Raw genomic sequence first — 11,090 nt, 5'->3', positions numbered from 1 at the left:
TATCCTGATGTATTTCTTCATTGTTTTCCTGCGTGAGAGCCTGGTACTGGTTTCTGAGCAGTATGGGTGCTGACTGCCTCCTGATCCTCCTGCTTCTCTGGGTCACATGTCTCCATTCCTCTGTTTCTTCAGGTGCACTTCGAATTTCTTCTCTTTCTGTAACATGAAGAGATAATTCTGCTCTGTCCAAGAACTCTTCACCTTCCTTAATGATCTTCAACGTAGCTAACCTCTCTTCGAGATTTTGCAACTTTTCCTCCAACAGGGACACAAGCTTGCATTTGTGGCATGTGAAGTTTGGCTTTTCCACTGGTAAGTCTGTGAACATGTAGCAAGAAATGCAGCTCACCAAATGGCTCCTGGCCTCTTCCATCTTGAGATTTCTTAAAAACGATGAAAGATGAGCCCAAATTCGGTTTTTCCGATTTCCTCTTTTCAGCTGCAACGGCCAAAACCCAGTGATTGTTGAGCTCGCGGAGACTCTTCACTTATCCCAGAAGGCACTGGGAATATGCAAATGATCTCCTCAAGAACTCTTCACCTTCCTTAATGATCTTCAACGTAGCTAACCTCTCTTCGAGATTTTGCAACTTTTCCTCCAACAGGGACACAAGCTTGCATTTGTGGCATGTGAAGTTTGGCTTTTCCACTGGTAAGTCTGTGAACATGTAGCAAGAAATGCAGCTCACCAAATGGCTCCTGGCCTCTTCCATCTTGAGATTTCTTAAAAACGATGAAAGATGAGCCCAAATTCGGTTTTTCCGATTTCCTCTTTTCAGCTGCAACGGCCAAAACCCAGTGATTGTTGAGCTCGCGGAGACTCTTCACTTATCCCAGAAGGCACTGGGAATATGCAAATGATCTCCTCAAGACTCTTCCCCTGGTTTTCCGATTTCCTCTTTTCAGCTGCAACGGCCAAAACCCAGTGATTGTTGAGCTCGCGGAGACTCTTCACTTATCCCAGAAGGCACTGGGAATATGCAAATGATCTCCTCAAGACTCTTCCCCTGGTTTTCCGATTTCCTCTTTTCAGCTGCAACGGCCAAAACCCAGTGATTGTTGAGCTCGCGGAGACTCTTCACTTATCCCAGAAGGCACTGGGAATATGCAAATGATCTCCTCAAGACTCTTCCCCTGGTTTTCCGATTTCCTCTTTTCAGCTGCAACGGCCAAAACCCAGTGATTGTTGAGCTCGCGGAGACTCTTCACTTATCCCAGAAGGCACTGGGAATATGCAAATGATCTCCTCAAGACTCTTCCCCTGGTTTTCCGATTTCCTCTTTTCAGCTGCAACGGCCAAAACCCAGTGATTGTTGAGCTCGCGGAGACTCTTCACTTATCCCAGAAGGCACTGGGAATATGCAAATGATCTCCTCAAGACTCTTCCCCTGGTTTTCCGATTTCCTCTTTTCAGCTGCAACGGCCAAAACCCAGTGATTGTTGAGCTCGCGGAGACTCTTCACTTATCCCAGAAGGCACTGGGAATATGCAAATGATCTCCTCAAGATTCTTCACCACCAATTGTGGAATATGATGAGAAATCAAACAATTATTACATAGTGAAGGTCATACAGCAAATATCAATATAAAATATATGTTTTGGCCAATATAAACCACACCCATGAATGACGCCCACAGGTGTCACTTATAATGTACATTTCACAAAGTGGCCATGTTAGGAGTTTGTTTGTGGGGCCTACTACTTGATTGCTTGTAATAATACATATCCAAAGTGTATGGTGGCCTTTATTTCCAGGTAAACAAAGACATGTATGGCAGTTACGATTATGGCCATTGTCTTAGGCCTGTTTCACACTTCCGTTTTTTCAAATCCGTCAAAATCCGTTGGTTTCCGTAAAAAAACGGATCCGCCATTTTTTGCAGGATCCGTTTTTTTTGTCCCATAGACTTCCATTAGTGGTTACCGCGGATCCGTCAAAAAAACGGATCCGTTTTTTTAAAAACGGATCCGTTTGCATCAGTTTCCGTCAAAAAAACGGAAACGGATCCGTTTGGCGGACACAAAAACTGAAGTGTGAAACAGGCCTAAGCTAGTGAACTGTAACAGTACACAATAGAATATTAACCCCTTAAACCCCAAGGGTGGTTTGCACGTTAATGACCAGAATATAAAAAGCATTTTAGGCACTCTTTTAAGCCCTAATCACTTATGGATCACACCTTTGCCATTTCCAAAGCCTTTAATTAATGCCTTAACCCTTCATTTGGTCATCAAAACCTTTGGGTGTGATACATATTCACACGGACAGCACACGGATGACACATGGATGTGCCACATGCACACACGGACATCTCCAGTATCGTTTCTTCACCTACCGGAATAATCTGAACGTGTGAGACTACCCTTAGTGCGCATGCGTGGGAAATATCTTTTAGATGTTAGATCTTTTTGATTGGCTAAGCGGCTAGTGACAGGAAGATTGTGCGCAGTCACATCCCAAACACGCCGACTATCGTGTGAATTCAAAGAAAATAGCGATGATGGCAATGCACACCGGGGTGAGTGATAAGATATTAATGCGATGCACATGATATCAGTTATGCAGTCACTTTGCACTTTATAGCACAGGCACTTTTGCGATATGACTAGACAGCATGTATTGTATGAAAATGTGAAAATATTCATTTGTAAAATGATCTTTTATGATTATTATGTTAATTGTACCTCGTTACCATGCACCTATTTATATTAACCCCACTTGCCACCGCTACAGGGCAAGTGGGAAGAACCCGACAGAGTTCCAGAATAGGCGCATTTAATAGATGCGCCTTTTCTGGGCGGCTTCAGACTGCTGTTTTTAGGCTGGGGGGCAAGATCAATGGCCCCATACCAGCCTGAGAATAGCAGCCCGCACCTGTATAGTTTTGCTGGGTTGGTTAAAAAAATAAGGGGACCCCACGTCAGTTTTGTTTCATTCTTCCCTGCTCGCACTGTTGCCGGCAGAGCAGGGAAGAATGACAGCCGCATTCAGCACAAGCAGGGGACCAGCGCTTACTGTAGCGTTACTTCCTCTGCAGCCGTCCATGTAGTACTGATACAGCATACGGGCGGCACACGGTTGCCACACATGTGCCAAGTGTGCACACGGACACGGATATCTCCAGTACCGGAAATATCTGGAGGTGTGAAACCGCCCTTAAGTACACCGTCTACCCAAGATATAAAACGCAAGTATGAAAGCAACATGAAACATTTGGTGACTTTGGAATTACATTTAAATAATTGTAAAAATATTTTAAAAAATAATAAAAAATCTAAATTTTTATTCTATCAAATAAATATTTGAATGAAAAAAAATCTAAACAATAAAAGTACACATATTTGGTATCCCCGTCTGTAATGACCCGCCCTATAAAACTGTACCACTAGTTAACCCCTTTAGTGAGCCCCATTTAAAAAAAACCAAGGCAAAAAACAATGCTTTATCATCATACTGCCGAACAAAAAGTGGAATAACACACGATCAAAAAGACGGATATAAATAAACATAGTACCGCTGAAAACGTGATCTTGTCCCGCAAAAAAAAAGCCGACATACAGCTCCATCACTGGAAAAATAAAAAAATTATAGCTCTCAGAATAAAATGATGCAAAAATAATTATTTCTTACTGTATATAAGTTTTTTTTTGTATAAAAGCGCCAAAACATAAAAAATATAAATAAGGTATTGCTGTGATCATACTGACCCGAAGAATAAAACCCCTTTATCAATCTTGCCACACGCGGAATGGTATAAACGCCCCCCCAAAAGAAATTCATGAATTGCTGGATTTTGTTTATTCTGCCTTCCGAAAATCAAAATAAAAAGCGATCAAAAAATGTCATGTGCACGGAAATGATACCAATAAAAACGTCAACTCGTCCCACAAAAAACAAGACCTCACATGACTCTATGGGCCAAAATATGGAAAAATTATAGCTCTCAAAATGTGGTGATGCAAAAACTATTTTTGCAATAAAAAGCGTCTTTTAGTGTGTGACAGCAGCCAAATATAAAAACCCTGCTATAACGTCTCTTTCACATGTCTTGATATTTCCGGTACCCGAGATGTCAGTGTCTGTGTCTGTAATACTTGCAACAAACGTGTGGCATGCGTGGGCCCCATCAGTACCACAAGGACGGGCGCCAGGGAAGAAGCCTAACAGTAAGTCAGGGCAGGGGAGAATGATGAGTCTTGTTCATCACCTGGCGCCGGGGAGCAGCGCTTACTGTAACGCTTCTTCCCCGGCACCAATGCGTGTCACATGGATGACATCCATGTGTGTTATGCATATGCACGTCTGCTGGATATTTTGTGGCCCGTGCTGACATTAAAAAAACAGACATGTCAGCATGTTTTGCCCACGGACACACGGTCTGTGGAAACACACTGACATTGGGACAGACCCATTCACTTGAATGGCAAATAGCACTCCGTTCCTCCCAAGTCTCTCTGCATGACTGCCCAATTGTATACAAATTTGTGACACACCTATGGTGTCAATATGATCACTGCACCCTTAGATGAGTTTATTGAGAGGTGTAATTCATAAAATGGGGTCAATTATTGCGGATTCTGCTGTTTTAGCACCTCATGGGTTCTCCAAGTGGGTCATGGCACCTGCAAACCATAACAGTAAAATCTGGCGCTCCTTCGTTCTGAGCTCTGCCATGTGCACAAACAGTGGTTTACCTCCATATATTGGGTATCAGCGTAATCATGACAAATTGCAGAATAACTCTTGGGGTCCAATTTCTACTGTTATTCTTGAGAAAATAAAAAATTGGGGGCAAAAATTTCATTTTTGTGGAAAAAAACTTCTGTGAAGCACTTGGGGGCTTAAAGCGATCACCACACATCTACAGAAGTTCCTTGGTGGGTCTAGTTTCCAAAATGGGGTCACTTTGGGGGGGGGTTCACTGTGTAGGCACATCAGGCGTCCGATCTCAATTCCAGCCAATTTTGCGCTGAAAAAGTCAAACGGCGCTCCTTCCCTTCCAAGCTCTGCCATGCGCCCAAACAGTGGTTCCCCCCACATATGGGATATCAGCATACTCAGGACAAATTGCACAAACCTTTTGGTGTCCAATTACTCCTGTTACCCTTGAGAAAATAAAAAAAATTTGGATCTGAAGTAATTTTTTTGTGAAAAAAGTTAAACAATAATCATTTTTTTAAACATTCCAACAATTCCTGTGAAGCACCAGAAGGGTTAATAAACTTTTTGAATGTGGTTTTGAGCACATTGAGGGGTGCAATTTTTAGAATGGTGTCACTTTTGGGTATCTTCTATCATATAGACCCCTCAAAGGGACTTAAAATGTGATGCGGTCCGTAAAAATAATGGTGTTGTAAAAATGAGAAATCGCTGTTTAAATTTTAACCCTTATAATTTCCTAAGAAAACAAATTTGGTTCCAAAAGTATACATGTGGGAAAAGTTACTTATTAAATATTTTGTGTAACATACAGTGCCTTGCAAAAGTATTTCGCCCCCTGGAACTTTTCAACCTTTTCCCACATATCATGCTTCAAACATAAACATAAAGATACCAAAATGTAAATTTTTGGTGAAGAATCAACAACAAATGGGACACAATTGTGAAGTTGAATGAAATTTATTGATTATTTTAAATATTTGTGGAAATTCAAAAACTGAAAAGTGTGGCGTGCAATATTATTCGGCCCCTTTACTTTCAGTGCAGCAAACTCACTCCAGAAGTTCCTTGTGGATCTCTGAATGATCCAATGTTGTCCTAAATGACTAATGATAAATATAATCCACCTGTGTGTAACCAAGTCTCCGTATAAATGCAATTGCTCTGTGATAGTGTCAGGGTTCTGTTTGATGCACAGAGAGCATCATGAAGACCAAGGAACACAACAGGCAGGTCCGTGACACTGTTGTGGCGAAGATTAAAGCCGGATTTGGATACAAAATGATTTCCAAAACTTTAACCATCCCAAGGAGCACTGTGCAAGCAATCATATTGAAATGGAAGGAGTATCATACCACTGCAAATCTACCAAGACCCGGTCGTCCCTCTAAACTTTCATCTCAAACAAGGAGAAGACTGGTCAGAGATGCAGCCAAGAGGCCCATGATCACTCTGGATGAACTGCAGAGATCTACAGCTGAGGGGGAACAGTCTGTCCATAGGACAACAATCAGTCGTACACTGCACAAATCTGGTCTTTATAGAAGAGTGGCAATAAGAAAGCCATTTCTCAAAGATATCTAAATAAAGTGTTGTATAAAGTTTGCAACAAGCCACCTGGGAGACACACCAAACATGTGAAAGAAGGTGCTCTGGTCAGATGAAACCAAAATCGAACTTTTTGGCAACAATGCCAAACGATATGTTTTGCGTAAAGGCAACACAGCTCATCACCCTGAACACACCATCCCCACTGTCAAACATGGTGGTGGCAGCATCATGGTTTGGGCCTGCTTTTCTTCAGCAGGGACAGGGAAGATAGTTAAAATTGATGGGAAAATGAATGGCGCCAAATACAGGACCATTCTTGAAGAAAACCTGTTGGAGTCTGCAAAAGACCTGAGACTGGTACGGAGATTTGTCTTCCAACAAGACAATGATCCCAAACATAAAGCAAAATCTACAATGGAATGGTTCACAAATAAACATATCAAGGTGTTAGAATGGCCAAATCAAAGTCCAGACCTGAATCCAATCGAGAATCTGTGGAAAGAGCTGAAAACTGCTGTTCACAAACGATCTCCATCAAACCTCACTGAGCTAGAGCTGTTTGCCAAGGAACAATGGGCAAGAATTTCAGTCTCTCGATGTACAAAACTGATAGAGACATACCCCAAGCGACTTGCAGCTATAATCGCAGCAAAAGGTGGTGCAACAAAGTATTAAGTTAAAGGGGCCGAATAATATTGCACGCCCCACTTTGCAGTTTTTGAATTTCCACAAAAATTTCAAATAACCAATACATTTCGTACAACTTCACAATTGTGTCCCACTTGTTGTTGATTCATCACCAAAAATTTACATTTGATATATTTATGTTTGAAGCATGATATGTGGGAAAAGGTTGAAAAGTTCCAGGGGGCCGAATACTTTCGCAATGTACCGTATCTGAGATTTAAGGGCATGAAATTTCAAAGTTGGAAAATTGCAAAATTTTCGCCAAATTTCCATTTTTTCACAAATAAATGTAAGTCATATCAAATAAATTTTACCACTATCATGATGAAAAATATGTCACGAGAAAAAATTGTCAGAATTACAGGGATCCATGGAATCATTCCAGAGTTACCTCATAAAGGGACAGTGGTCAGAATTGTAAAAAATTGGCCTGGTCATTAACATGCAAACCACCCTTGGTGTAAAGGGGTTAATGGCTAACTGAAAAGATGGTAACAAATTGCAAGCTTTCGAGACTACTCAATTCTCTTCATCAGGCATTGCATTGACTTATACAAAATCTGAATCAACACAGCACAGAAATAATGCAATAGATAAGACAAGTGATGTGAAGCAGAACAATCATTATGGGAGAGTGATAAGCAGTTGTGGTCATAAATATTGGAACAGTTCATAGATTAGGAGTGTGAAAGTTTTATTGTCCTCTGATAGTGATCTGGTTCTGTGTTGTGATGACCCCACAAGATCTGAGGAGCAAATTCCTTAATTGATGTAAAAAGATATGAAGCCATGTGACACATTCATTCCTACACTGAGTGTGTCAAAGGTTGTCATGAGTTTATACTCCCAGATCCTTCTGTCTCTCTGAGATTTGAAGTTACCTTTTTAATACAAGCAATTTCATGTCCATGATGCTGTGATCAGGGCTACAAAAATGTTTGCCACAGGTAGGCCCATTCTTTTTTCTTATTGTGTAATGGTGAGAATTCATCATTGTTCTAAGCTTTTGCCCTGTCTCCCGCACGTACTGACCACAAGTTGGACATTTGGTACAAATAATTAAGTACACCACACTTACATACCTTACACCACACTTAATTATTTGTGGAGCTACATTTGCCTAAATTTTTATATCTACACATGGTTTACACAAATTATATTTTCTTGTCTTAACTATATACTATTTAACATTGTAATCTGTGTATTTTTGTAATTATGTGTATATATACATGAGTGATTAGCACTTCTGTCTCTGTAAATAATCACCTTGAACCATTTTCCGACATCGGGAGTAAATGTACACCGATGTCGGACTCACTCACTTTGATGTGGGCTCAGACGCTGAGCCCACATATTTTCCAGTACGTCAGCTGTTTTGAACAGCTGACATGTGCCCCCAATAGCGGCATTGACTGTGCACCTCCGGCAAGCATGCTGGAAATCTCGGGCATCAGTGACCCTGTCACGTGAGCGTGAGTCACCGATGGATTGGCATGACAACCAGAGGTCTCCAGCAGACCTCTATGGTTGTCACTGCCGGATTGCTATGAGCGTTGCCCGGTAGCGAAAACCGCATGGACCAGGGATCGTCCCGCTGAACTCTCGCTCTCCTTTTAACATGGTCAAAACGCTACTCAGACAACACAGGGTGAGGGTAAAACATTGTAGCAATGCTTTATTGAACCAAAAAACAGGCAGATAACACATAGAGCAGTACCAGCAAAATACTCAAGATGGTGCACATTACAGAGTCTCACCCTTCCGCTGACTGGCTGGGATAATAGCAGCCATGACTTCAGATCTTCCAGGGTCACTAGCCCACCTGTGGCACGCACACAGAGAGGAGGTAACGACAAGTGTAGGAAGATGACAGTCCATTCAGTCTATACAAAGGCCAGATGATCTGATGATCACAACCTGGCTTCATATTCCAGGGTTGGTTACTCCACCTGTGGCGCGCACAAAGAGACGGGGTAACAAGTGTAGTAAGATGACAGTCCATTGAGTCCATAAAAGGTGCAAGGCCAGTTGATCCGAGGATCACAACCTGGCTTCATCTTCCAGGGTTGACTACTCCACCTGTGGCACATACATAGAAAGGAGGTAAAAAGTGTAGGATGATGACAGTCCATTGAGTCCATACAAGGTCCAAGGTCAGTTGATCCGAGGATCACAACCTGACTTCTCCAAACATATCCATGGTTAACGATGGTCAATCAAGATCTGTATTATTCCAACCGAGGCTGAAAACCCCATAGATTGTTTCCTATAGAATAATAGATCTGTGTCTCTCGTAATGGAGCCATGATGTAAAATGGCTGCTGTTCTTTCTCATGTCCTTTTGGGATGTATGGATGTCTTGGCAGAATCTCTCTGGCTGTTTCTCTCTCACAGTCTCTTTATACAGAGAGGTAACCTATTTTTAGACTTAACAAGTGTCCCTCATTCAGTATTTACATAAAAGATAAGAATGGAGATGAGATCAAGTAGCATTACTTGATTATGTAAACTATTTGCATAGTTTTTGCCTTTCTGCTTTAGAGGTCAACAAACTGGCTCCATAATACAATGCATAATGAGCATATCAGTAGTGATTAAGGATAAGCGCACAATAAAAGTCAATATTACAGGCTTAAACAAACAAAAGGCTGTTTTTTTGACCAACCAGAAATCAACACTTAAAATTAAAAGCCAACATACAGATAACATTCTATTATTCTTTGTTTGCTAAACATAGTCATCTGGTTAATTAAGATACAATGCTGTATGTCTTCACAATGCCAAAAGTACAAAAAAAAAGTTTTTAAAAAGATAAAAAAAAAAATTAAAATTACCCCCCGTTTGCCTCATTCAAAATAAACAATAACAAATCAAAAATACACATTTGGGATCACTGCATTCAGAATCGCTCAATCAATATAAAAAAAATTAACCCGATTGCTAAACAGCGTAATGAGAAAAAAAGTGAATACGCCAGAATTACGTTTTTTTGGTCTCCGCAACATTACAATAAAATGCAATAACAGGTAATCAAACGATCGTATCTGCACCAAAATGGTATTCATTGAAAATGTCAGCTCGACACACAAAAAAATAAGCCCTCACCCAACCAGAGACCATGAAAAATTGAGACGCTACGGGAATCGAAAATGGTGCAATTCTTTTAGACTTTACCTAATAAAGATGTTATTTTTACTGATAAATGTTTGTTTTGGGTCGTTTTTTTCTGATGGTATTTAGCTTATTCTATAAAACTCCCATATAATATTCTCAATTTGAATTTAGTCTATAAAACTCCCATATAATATTCCATCCTTGAGCGCACGCTGCACACCATGTTTTTGTCAATAATATATATAGGTTTTCCCTGTCTTGTCTGAGTTATTTTTGATGGTCAACAAAATACGATTTTCCTGTAATTCATTTCTCACACTCTAGATATGATAATGACTTCTCTCTGTGGGATTTTTGATGTTTGAAAAGGTTGTCCACTAGTTGGAAAACCCCTTCTCATTCCTCATGTTTGGTCCTATTAAAATAAAAATACTTATACAAACCATCCATGCCGGCACCACTTCACCGGTGTCGGTACTTGCGTTCTTTGGTCTCTTTTGAGGTTTTTACGTTATGTGAGCCCTGTGCCCAATGAGCGCTGGTCTCACTGTCCCCACTTTCAGACAAAAAATAATTTTATTTCTATAGCGCCAACATATTCCGCAGCACTTTACATTATATAGGAGACTTCTACAGACAATAGACATTACAGCATACCAAAAAACACATAGATCAAAACCGATACCAAGAGGAATGAGAGCTTTCAATCTATAAGAAAAAAGGGGAGACACGAAAGGTGGATGGTAACAATTGTTTTTATTGTTCGGACCAGCCATAGTGTAAGAAAGAATCGGGTGTTCGTGTTGCTACATGAACCAGTTAACAGTCTAAATATTTAGTAGTACAGACACAGAGGGCTATTAAATGCATAAATCTTGTGAGAACATGATGCGAGGAACCTGGTTATGGTAAAAAATTTTGAATGAGCCACACAGGGATATTTAGGTTAATGTGTTGAGGCGGTAGGCCAGTCTGAACAAATGCATTTTTAAGGCACGCTTAAAACTGTGGGGATTGGGGATTAATCGTATTAACCTGGGTAGTGCATTCCAAAGAATTGGCGCAGCACATGAAAAG

This window comes from Dendrobates tinctorius, unplaced genomic scaffold, assembly GCF_039654945.1.
Source record: "Dendrobates tinctorius isolate UK_male_01 unplaced genomic scaffold, ASM3965494v1 ptg000126l, whole genome shotgun sequence".
Taxonomy (NCBI): Eukaryota; Metazoa; Chordata; class Amphibia; order Anura; family Dendrobatidae; genus Dendrobates; species Dendrobates tinctorius.
The sequence above is the reverse complement of the archived record's forward strand: the minus strand, read 5'-3'. Positions refer to the sequence as shown.